Source organism: Narcine bancroftii, chromosome 4, assembly GCF_036971445.1.
Source record: "Narcine bancroftii isolate sNarBan1 chromosome 4, sNarBan1.hap1, whole genome shotgun sequence".
NCBI lineage: Eukaryota > Metazoa > Chordata > Chondrichthyes > Torpediniformes > Narcinidae > Narcine > Narcine bancroftii.
This window is the reverse complement of record NC_091472.1, coordinates 97276307-97288335: the sequence shown is the minus strand read 5'-3', so window position 1 is coordinate 97288335 and position 12029 is coordinate 97276307. Positions and strand designations below refer to the sequence as shown.

Genomic DNA, 12029 nt, shown 5'->3' with positions numbered 1-12029 from the left:
GCCTGGAAGTCAGCCTGAAGAAAACTGAGGTCCTCCATCAGCCAGCTCCCCACCATGATTACCAGCCCCCCCACATCTCCATCGGGCACACAAAACTCAAAACGGTCAACCAGTTTACCTATCTCGGCTGCACCATTTCATCAGATGCAAGGATCGACAATGAGATAGACAACAGACTCGCCAAGGCAAATAGCGCCTTTGGAAGACTACACAAAAGAGTCTGGAAAAACAACCAACTGAAAAACCTCACAAAGATAAGCGTATACAGAGCCGTTGTCATACCCACACTCCTGTTCGGCTCCGAATCATGGGTCCTCTACCGGCACCACCTACGGCTCCTAGAACGCTTCCACCAGCGTTGTCTCCGCTCCATCCTCAACATCCATTGGAGCGCTTACATCCCTAACGTCGAAGTACTCGAGATGGCAGAGGTCGACAGCATCGAGTCCACGCTGCTGAAGATCCAGCTGCGCTGGATGGGTCACGTCTCCAGAATGGAGGACCATCGCCTTCCCAAGATCGTGTTATATGGCGAGCTCTCCACTGGCCACCGTGACAGAGGTGCACCAAAGAAAAGGTACAAGGACTGCCTAAAGAAATCTCTTGGTGCCTGCCACATTGACCACCGCCAGTGGGCTGATATCGCCTCAAACCGTGCATCTTGGCGCCTCACAGTTTGGCGGGCAGCAACCTCCTTTGAAGAAGACCGCAGAGCCTACCTCACTGGCAAAAGGCAAAGGAGGAAAAACCCAACACCCAACCCCAACCCACCAATTTTCCCCTGCAACCGCTGCAATCGTGTCTGCCTGTCCCGCATCGGACTTGTCAGCCACAAACGAGCCTGCAGCTGACGTGGACTTTTTACCCCCTCCATAAATCTTCGTCCGCGAAGCCAAGCCAAAGAAATTGGATAAAGTATAAGAAGATGGAATTAATCCTGAGAAGTGTAAAGGAGTACATTTTAGCTGTACTAATAAGTACAGGAAATACATAGGCCTGAGGGGGTATCTGGGAATAGATGGTATACAAGATTTTACCAGATTCCCAGTTTATCCCCAGCCAGGATTTCTGAAATGTAGATTTAAATCACCTTTTCTCCCAACAGTTGTCCCTCCACTTCCCTGTCTCCACAATGCTTCAATGCCTTCTGGCTCTTTCCTCTGCCTCTGTCTGTTATCCTTGCCTCTCCTTTGCCCCTGCATCACTGTTCTCTGTCTAATCCCTCCAACCCTGTCCACATCATGCTAAATCTCTCTCCCTCAACATTCTCAGGGTTTTGACTCAAAATGTTAATAATTTTTCTCATACTGATTTTACTCAACCTGCTGATTTCCTCCAGTGGATTGTTTGCTGCTGGAATATTGTGTGCAGTTTTGGTCATCTTGGAATATAAAGGATGCAAAGGGTCGGGAAAGAGTGCAGAGTACATTCCCCAGGTTATTACCTGGAAGGCAGTGTCTTGGTTACGAAGGCAGACTGAAAAGACTGGGGTTGTTCCCTGGAGTGGAGGAAGGGGGATCCTAATACAGGCGCATAAAATTAGGATGGACATGGATGGGGTAAATAATAGATCATGAGACCATAAGACGTAGAAGCAGAATGAGGCCATTCAACCCAATGAGTTTCCTCCACCATTTGAATCGTGTCTGATATGCTTTTTCTTTTCAACCCCATTTCCATGCCTTCTCCCCATTACCTTTATATCAACCTCTACTTTAAATCTACTCAATGACTTGGCCTCCACATCTGTCTGTGACAAAGAATTCCATAGATTCACTACCCTCTGGCTAAAGAATTTTCTCCTTATCTTTGATTGAAAGGTACATCCTTTTATTCTGAGGTTGTGCCCTCTGGTCTCAAGACTCCCCACCAAATTAAACATCCTCCATACCCACTCTATCCAGCCCTTTCTGTTCAATAGGCTTCAATAAGATCCCCCTATTCTACTAAACCGAGTACAGGTCCAGAGTCATCAAACAGTCCCCATATTTCAACTCTCTAATCCCTGGGATAATTTTCATAAACCTCCTCTGGACCCTCTCCAACACCAGCTCATCCTTCCTGAGATATGGAACCCAACCCTGCTCTCGATACTTCAATTGTGATCTGACCAATGCCTTATAAAGCCTCAGCATTATATCTTTGTTTTTATATTTTAGTCCTCTCGAAATGAATGCTAGCATTGCATTTGCCATCCTTACTACCGACTCAACCTGTTAACCTTTGGGGAATCCTGCACTCAGCCTCCCAAATCCCAGGGGACTTCTGAAAGGTGAAGCTCAAAGGCCTTCTTTATTCCCACTCTTTGCCTTCTGCCTGCCAGCCAATCTTCTATCCATGCTGTGATACACAAACGTGCTGGCAAAACTTCAACAGGGGTCACGCAACATCCAGAGGAAGCAAAGGGTAATCAACGTTTCAGGTCTGTCTCTCTCATCAGGTGTACTGCATGACCTACTAAGTTTCTCTAGCATATTGCACTCAACCCCAAGATCTGCAGACTTTATTGTTTAATTTTTATCCATGCTAGTATCTTTCCCATAATACCACAGGTTCCCATATTGTTTACCAGCCTCATGTGTGGCACCTTGTTAAAGGCCTCTGAAAATCAAAGTAAACTACATTTACTGACACTCCTGTGACTTTCCTGCTTGTTACTTCCTCAAAGAACTCCAACAGATTTGTCAGGCAAGATTTTCCTGAAGGAAACCAAACTGATTCATCCTATTTTATCTTGACCTTTCAAGTACCCTGAAACCTCATGCTTAATAATTGACTCTAGAATCTTGCCAACCACTGAAGTCAGGCTAACTAGCCTATAATTTCCTCTTTTGACTTTCTCTTCTCAAAGAATTGAGTAACATTTGCATTTTTCTAGTCTGCTGGAACCATTCCCTGACTCCAGTGATTTTTGAAAGATCACTACTAAAATGGTAGGAAATATTTCTCCAGAGCAAAGATATCTATAACTTTAAGTCATAGGTTGAAGGTCAGGGGTTTAGAGAAGATTTAAGGACTTTTTTTCCCACCAGACAATGGTTTGAATGCCCTGTCTGAAAGTAGTGATGGCAGAGATTCTCACAATGTTTAAGAAACAACTAGATGGCCACTTGAATTGCCAAACTCTAGAGGACTATGAGCAAAGTGCTGGCAAGTGATACTAGTACAGATGGTTAGAATGGACAGTTTCCAACCAAAATGCCTGTACTATGCTCTATTTTCCAGCAACATTTTTCTACATCAGCCATAGATAAAAGAACTAATAACACTGGAGAAGCCAATTTGCCCCTTGACCTGCATCACTATTCAATGTCAGTTCCTGCAGGAGCCCCTCATCTCTTGTGGCCCTGAATACCCATAAATCTATCACACTCCACTTCGATTATACACAATTGAGCTTCAACAGACCTCTTGAAGAAAGAACTATGTACATTTACTGCCAACAGGATCTCAGTCCTGAACAGCCAATCCTGTTTGAGTTCTGACCTGTGGTTCTTAATATTTTTTCAGGGAGTATTCATCCCACCATCTACCCTGCCAAGCCCCAAAAGGATCTTGTATGTTCCAATGGAGAGTAGAAACCCCATCCACATAAACTTTTTTTTCCATCCTAAGAATTAATCTGATGAGTCTTTGTTATACTTGCTCTGCAGGAAGCATATACCATAATCCAGGTGTGGTCTCTTATGCGTCAATAGGATTTCAGGAGCTCTTCTTTATGCCTGTACTTGAAATCCAATGTTAACAGATTGTTCAAATATGATTTCCTTTTCATTAATTCTTGTCCACTCTGTCTAATTCATTTACTATCCCCATGGCCAACTCCTTCAAAGGACTGAAAGCCTGGAATAATGTCATTACTGCGGAACAATCCTTTTGGAGCATTGCACGTCCTGTGTACAATCATGAGGAAGTCTTGGGTTATCTAGGTTTACGTATCATAGCACAGTAGATCCTTGTAAAGTAAGCCATATTTGTATCATTTATCCTTTGGGATCTTCCACTATGCCTTACTCTTGTTCCTTACGACCTAGATTCCAACCATCTGCTGCACTGGCATATTAAATTTCCCCTCATGTTCCAGTCAACCAATCCTCTGCTCCTGTGAATGTGCCTTCATTTCTCTAACTTCACAACATTCTTTCTGAAATGACCTGAAAGCCCAACCCTCATCCATGCACTTTCAATCCTCAAGAGATGGTCTCAGCCTCTCTTTGTTTAACTAATGAACTCTCCATATTATCATCCTGTAAATCTCCCCAATCCACCCTTCCAATTTTGATCTTTCTATCCAGTATCTCTCATTGGAATCTCTTCTGTCAGACACTACTCAACCTCTCAACTCCACCTGCCCTCCTTCTGACCACTTCCCTGCTCATCATTTTGAACCACCCCTCCACTAACTACCTTTGTGCCTTCTGCCATTCCCAGACCAACAAACTGTGGAAAACTATAATATGGGCTCAGTTGCATCAAAGGTCACCAGATCAACCTCAAGCCAATTAGATGTGATGGAATCAACAGACAATAGTCTATGATGCTGATTATGTAAATCGTGTTTACATTTTTTGTAGATTCTTCCAAAACTCCCTTTTCATCACACTTTTCACAACCACCCCTGAAGAATGTTAATCTTCTTATTTTCCTCAGCAAGAAAATAAAATTTCAGCCAAAATCTCAGCCAGGTTTAACTTTAACTTCCTTCCTGCCATTTGTCACAACCATGGTAAAGATGAAAACAGGCCATATCCCGGATTTCTTCGTGGCCTTCTCCTAAAAGCCTCATTACATTGTGCTGTGGAGGAACAACTTGAGTGGATTCCCCTTGATGTTTCTGTCCTGGTCCATTTAGTATCTCACCCAAGTTTTCTTGGCTTAAAGCTATTTTATGGTAATGCCCAGTTTGGCAGATTCTGAAGCATAACACAGTCATACAGAGAGAAATGGGTCCCTTGGTCTTTCTTATCTATACTGACCAGAGAATACCAATCCCATTTAGTCTGTACTCCTCTCCCTTCACAATTCAAGTGCTTATTTGAGACTTCTGTCTGTGCTCATAGTCTATTGCTCATTGCAAAGGTATTATGCATTTTCAAATAGATAATTATTATAATTAAAATTATTCACTTTAATAGGAAAGCAAAGTTCATCACCCTGCATTCATAACAAGAGAACACTCCTGTATTTTCACATTAGTGAACTACCACATCACAAATTTCAACAATAGCTTAGTCAGAGCCTGCTCCAGCAGGTGCACATACATATTTGTCACTGTTACGCCTGACTCACTGCCAATACTCTTCAGCATTTTACTCAAGCAATGGTAATTTCACCAAGTTTCTTAAGAGCCATATGCAATTGGCAGATCCATTTAAATGACATGAGCTCACCAAATCTATTCTGGTGATATCATTCAACAATTAGGATAGCATGTGATCGTCACTGGACAACAAAGTGACAGGGTAGATGGCATCAAGAGTACTGTCCATCATGGGAAAGCTATGGAGTTAGTATTTTAAGAGGACTGCTATTTTGCAAACTGCACTCTCTCTCTCCAGCCTCCAGGCCTGGAACATAATGTGCATAACTTTGTTTAAATTTCCTACTATCATATTAAAATAGTCTTTAGCTGCAATTAACCATCTCCACATCCTTGTAGTAAGATATTTCTTGTTGTTGTTCTTGATTTGTCTATGACCTTTGACTTAATCTACAGTCAACCTGCCTTTCTTTCATTTTCACCATTGGCAGAAAAGGTCCTCGACTCCCAAAACAACTCCCTAAATCCTCTCTATCTCTACTACTCTTTTATTCTTTGAGATGTTCCTGAGAACTCACATTTGTCAACCTGCAATCTCTCTGATATGATGCCCTCTTAAGAAGCTTGTATTGAAATTTTTATTTGGGAACATCAGTGCAGAGAATTGGGTCATTTTAGGCTGATACCAGTTCGGGTACTGCCATTTTGGAGTCCATTCCTCTAACCATGAGTTAATATAAATTTGACCAAACACGATGTTAAGAATGCGGAAGATTCCTTACCCCAACAGTCTGTTTGCAGGACTATTAACCACTTGCATTTAAAATGTTGGTTTACTTATTACTGTTGTTACAGGTTACAGAAATCTAACAGGAATGTTATGGGAGCTGTGATCTCATAGTGTATGTACAAACCAGGCGCTCCCAACCATGACTGAAAAAGTATACTGTCCACCCAGGGTTGGACATGGCCAGGAATAAAGAAATAGGGCTGTGCCAAGAATCAGCAAGTCACAAGAAGAAATAGGATTAGTAGCTCCCAGTAGTGGACTAGGTTCCCCCATGGGTGTTGTGAGGGCAAGATTCCTCTTGAAACCATCTTGTTTGAGACATTTGTGTTTCTCGAAGGAAACTGGCCTAGTATTCTCGCCTTCAGCCTTATGGAAAGGCTTTGGCCTGGAAAGGTGATCATGGATATAAACCTTTACGCATCTGATTCCTTTTGCATTGGAGCTAAAAATATTCACAATAGTATTCAGTGCACTGATAAGGAAGGAATGGATGAGTGGCCATCCATGAAATGAAAGGGATCCACTTAGCTGGGAAGAATAGAAATGCAGAATATTACACTTAAATTTATTAGAGTATTAAGTGTTGAATTTCAGTGAGAGCTAGCTGTCCTTGTAAATAATATGCCAGTACAGCAAGTAAATGGAAAGTCAAATGGAATATTTCCCTTTGTTACAAGGTAAGGAATTGACTCATTTGTAGGTTCTTGGAGGTAGGATTTGCTGCAGAGACAGGAATATTCACTGTCCATTCCTGTGTTGAGGGCTTGTTTTCTGAGCAGGTTGGGTCAATATTCTCTGGAGTAATGAATGAGGGATGACTGTAATGAGACATATCAGATTCTGAGGGGATTGACTAGGTTAATGCTGATAGGATGCTTCCACCAGAGCTAATGTAAAACTAGGGCTCACAAACATAACCATGTCACTTTCCACCCTGCTATAAAACATTTGATGCAATATATAAGAAAAGTTAAGTTGTGTATAAATTTCATGTAAATCTTCGCTCATCTTAAAGATTGTATGTACCTGATGGAGAGCCTTGGCCCAAAACATTAGTCACCCTTTACTTCCTACAGATGCTGTGACCTGCTGATTTTTCTCTAGCATGTTTGTGTATTGCATGAGACCCCAGCATCTGCAGAATTTCTTGTTCAACTACATTTGTACTGATACATTCAGCAACAAATTGAGCTCTAAATTAATACATGAGATGGAAATTTATCAAATCTTGCATCAAAGTACTCTGTCCATATCTATCTTAGTTATTGGTATCAAAGTTATTAAAATGGAATGTCTTCAGATATTTTAAACAAGCTTGTGACTTGACAGAAGTTAATTTGGGGTTGACTACATTCCCTGCAAGGGCCTGCCCTCTAAATTTTACTAGCCTAAAATAAAATCTCTGCCATTGTCTATCTTTTGAATATATTTCTAAATTAAAGCAGACTCTGGGGTGATTCAAAATGCCATTCATTACTTACAGCCTCAATTCCAACTATTTTTAGCCAACACACAGCCAACATTTGGAGAATTGTTTTAATTGAGTGTGGAACAAATAGTTGTTATTACTATTAGTGAAATGACACTCCAGAGAGCAGATACTTTCTCATAGTTCACACACTCTGCATGCCAAAGGCATGCCGAGGTCAAGTTCATATGGAGAACTTCTTTTACATCAACAGTTATGTGCATTGACCACATTTCAGAATACCTCCTCCCTACTCATCTAATGTGACAGTTCCTTTCCCACATTCTTGCATTAAGGGTCTGAAAACTGAGAGAAGGCAAATGAACAAAAACATTCCAGTGTTGTGCTGTGAACTTGTATACACTTGATAATCCTCCCAGAAAGGAGAACATTGAAGCAATTTCCACCTTTTCCATCAGCCAAATTATGCTAAAGCCATCTAATAACTATTCATACACCTGGCCCCGCCTAGTTGTCTGGTGTTCAAAAAAAAGTGTAGTATCAACAAAATATTTGACAGATTCCAAGAAAGAGAAGACATAAATAGGCCCTTTAGCCCACCATGTTCATGCATAGTTATACTAGCCCCACATCTGCTTCGTCCAAGTCTTCTATGCCTTGATGACTCCAGCACTTATCTAGATGCTTCTTTAATGTCATGAGAGTACATACCTTCACTGCCTCCTCAAGTAGTGAATTCAATCTCTGGAGCAAGTTCCATATCAGATTCCTAGATGAAGAGGGAAAGGATAGGTCAGTAAGTTTGTGGATGACAAAAGTTGGAGGAGTGGTAGTTGGAGATGAAGGTTGTAGAAGATTACAAGAGAATATAGACAGGATGTAGAGTTGGGCAGAAAAGAGGCAGATGTATTTCAATCCGGATGAGTGTGAGGTGATGCATTTTGGAAGGACAAACCAGAAGGCTGAGAACAAGGTTAATGGATGGTTACTTGAGTGTGGATAAACAGAGTGACCTTCGGGTTCAAATCAATACATCCTTCAAGGTCATCGTTCAGGATGATAGGATAGTTAAGAAGGGCTATGGGATGGTGGGATTCAATAATAGAGGGATTGAATTCAGGAGAGGTCATAAGACAACTCTACCAATCTCTGGTCACCTAATTATAGGAAGGATGTGGAAACTATGGAGAGGATACAGAGAAGATTTACCAGGATTTTGCCTGGATTGAGAAAGAAGTCTTATGAGACAAGGTTAGCAGAGCTGGGACTTTTCTCATTTGAGTGTGGAAAGTTGAGATGAGACTTTTTGGAGGTCGACAAGATTGAGAGGTATAGATGAGTTGGACAGCCAGCACCTGTTTCAAGGTGCAGGATCAGCAAACACCAGAGGACGTGTTCAAAGTGAAGGGAGGGAAATTTAGGGGAGACATCAGGGGCAAGTTTTTTCACACAGAGTTGTGGATGCCTGGAATGCCTTTCAGGGGATGGTGGTGGAGGCTGAAACACTGGGGGCATTTAAGAAACTCTTAGAGACATGGATGAAAGAAAAATAGAGGGTTACAGGGTAGGGAGGGTTTAGTACTTTTTGTTGGAAGAAATATATGGGTCAGCACAACATCGAAGGCTGAAAGGCCTGTACTCTGCTGTATAGTTCTATGTTCTATCCTCTCCAAACCTATCACCATAAAATTGCGCCAATTTGCATTAGACAGCCCCACTATGGAGAAAACATTCTTACCATCCACACTATTTATTCCCTCACCTTCATCTCCTGGGAAAATAAACCCAGCCAATCCAGCCTCACCTTTTAACTGTGGGACTGGGGCATCTCTTCTGCAGCCTCAGTCATCCACAATTAATTGATATTAATTGGGTAAGGCTGGAATGCATCATCAAGAAGGTAAGACATGGCAACATGTGTTTAAATATCAAGAAACAATTTCAAAAGCAGCAACATGCTTGAGGTAGTACCATTACTGCAAATAAGCATTTATGTGCATTTTGCCTTATCAAAGGAAAGGGAGGTTAGGCCAGACTTGAGAATGATGGACATCTTGATCAAAGAGATACATTTTGAGAAGGTATGAATGTGAGAGGCCCATAAATTCACTGTATAACTCTGACTCTACAATATTCAGAATGCAGCCAAGACTGCCCATCTCTCTCAATATTGAATATTCTTATTCAATAAGAATATAAAAATCAGGAGCAGGAGTTGGCTAGTGTGCCCAACAATCTGCTTTGCCATTCAATAAGATCACAACTGATGCAATCGTGACCTTAACACCAATTTTGCTCTTTCTACATAATCATTGTTTGCCCCCTGATACTTTAAACCTCCTATTGAAAATACTCTGACTCCACAGCTCTGTGGGGCAGACAATTCTCTACTAATTGGTCTTCCCATTAATTGCCCCTTTGGTATCTGCCTCTGGGATCCCACCACCAGACACATCTTCCCTTCTCTGCCTTCCACAGGGACCACTTCCTCGGTGACTCCGTCATTTACTTATGCTTTCCTATTAATCATGCCTTTGGCACCTACCCCTGTGACCATAAGAAATACTACACTTGACCCACACCTCCTCTCTCAACAACATTCGAGGCCCAACCAGTCCTTCCAAGTAAAGCAACACTGCACTTTTAAATCTGCAAGGGTCACTTACTCCATCCGATGCTCCTGTTGTGGCTTTCTCTGCATCACTGAGACTGAACACAGACTGGGAGATTATTTTGTTGAGCATCTTCCATCTATCTGCTACAATGACAAGGACATCACAATGACCAACCATTTTAATTCCACACAGTGTTGCCACTCTGACATGTCTTTCCATGGCCTCGTGCACTGCCAAACCAAAGCTATCTGCAAATTAGAGGAACAACTCTTTGTATTCTGTCCAATGCATTCTCAAGCCAGAAGGCATTAACACCAACTTCTCCAGTTTCCATTATATTCCTCCCGAGTCTCTTTCCCTATCTCTCAATCTCCTATCCTTCAGCTCCCCACCCCTTCCCTTTCCATTCAGAGATCTATCCTCTTCCCCATCAGCTCAGTTTTTCTCTCCTGCTGTTCCACCTAAGACCTCTTACCCATTAGCCCTTGGTCTTCCCCCTACCCTTCCCTCCCTTCCTCCCTCCTCTCTTGTCCTCCCCCACCTTTTTATTCAGACACCTGCCTGCTTTTTGCTCATAATTGACAAAGGGCTCAGGCATAAAATATTGATTACCTTTTACTTCCTCTGGATTCTGCATGACCTGCTGAGTTTCACTAACACTTTTGTGTATTACACTACAATCTTCACCTTTGCAGACTTTCCTGTTCAATTTCACGGTGAATTAAGCTCTTGAATGAACTGCACACCAATTAAATAATATTACCTTTGCACAGCACTAACTGATTCTTTACTCTGCCCTCTGAACTGTTTTATTTGCTGCATTCTTTATGAGACTATTCAGAAAACAAACTTTCTCAATCCACCTCAGTAAACTTGAACTCTCTGTGAGAAGAAATTCTGCCTAATTTTCTGAAGTAGATGATCCACTTATTATTAAACACCACCCCCTGATTCTAGAATCCTTCACTAGGCAAAATTTCCTCTCAATATCTGTCTTGTCAAACTCCCTCAGAGTCTACAATGTTTCAATAAAAATTGCCTCACATTCTTCCATATGCTAATGTACATGGGCCCAGCCTGTTCAACTTCTCTTCATATGTCAACCTGGAAATCAGGCAAGTGAACCTTCTCTGAAGTGTGTTCTATGCAAGTAAATCTTCTCAAGTATGGAGACCAAAACTATATGCAGTTCTCCAGGTGTGCTCTCTGTCGATTTGTATCAAAACTTCTCAACTTGAACTCTATACCCTAACATTGCATTAGTTTTCCTAATAGCTCTGGATGGGCCAATTATGTTACACGTAGAGAGTAGAAACAGGAAGTTAATAACTCAAATTTCCTTGGAAAAGCTGGCAGCTCTGCATGTAATATCCTCTTAACTATCATAAAACTTAGGATTTCAGTATTAGCAGAAGTAAATGTGGTGTGTCCAAACTTACTGAGAGATTTTCAGTACTGTTTCTTCAATCCTGGAAACATTCATATCTCATAGCCACAAAGACAATGAGGTGAGAAAATTAGTTGGCCACAACATTTTATTTTCTGTTCTTTTAGAGAATATTACCAGGAAGACATAATCTCTGCCCTCAATTGCCACTTTTGAGAACGTGATGCCACAACTCCAACAGATGCGTAATCTTTTCTCAACACAATGCACCAAAATCTCTGTGAAACAAAATAATATAATAGATGCGAAAAGGCTATAAAAGCTAGAGCCAAATAACATTAGAACCATAGAACATGAGAGCGCATAAAACAGATCCTTTGGCCCTTTTAGTCTGTGCTAAACAATTATTCTGCCATGTCCCATTGACCTGTATCCAGCCCATATCCCTCCCATCCATGTACTGTCCAAAAAGTTTCTTAAATATTAAAATTGAGCCTGCATTTACCACTTCAGCTGGCAGCACATTCCCATCACTCTCTGCGTGAGGA

At 41.5% G+C, this 12029-nt stretch overlaps 1 protein-coding gene across 4 annotated transcripts in view; it reads right to left on the bottom strand.

The window, feature by feature from the left end:
* Positions 1–12029, bottom strand: part of filip1b (filamin A interacting protein 1b) — a 265621-nt gene that overhangs the window by 190382 nt on the left and 63210 nt on the right. For 3 of the 4 annotated variants that reach the window (XM_069932128.1, XM_069932127.1, XM_069932130.1), the window contains exon 2: positions 8191–8248. The exons of the other annotated variant lie outside the window; for it this stretch is intronic. The gene's annotated coding sequence lies outside the window, so the exon portion shown is untranslated. The remainder of the gene's footprint in view (positions 1–8190; positions 8249–12029) is intronic. 4 annotated transcript variants of the gene reach the window in all.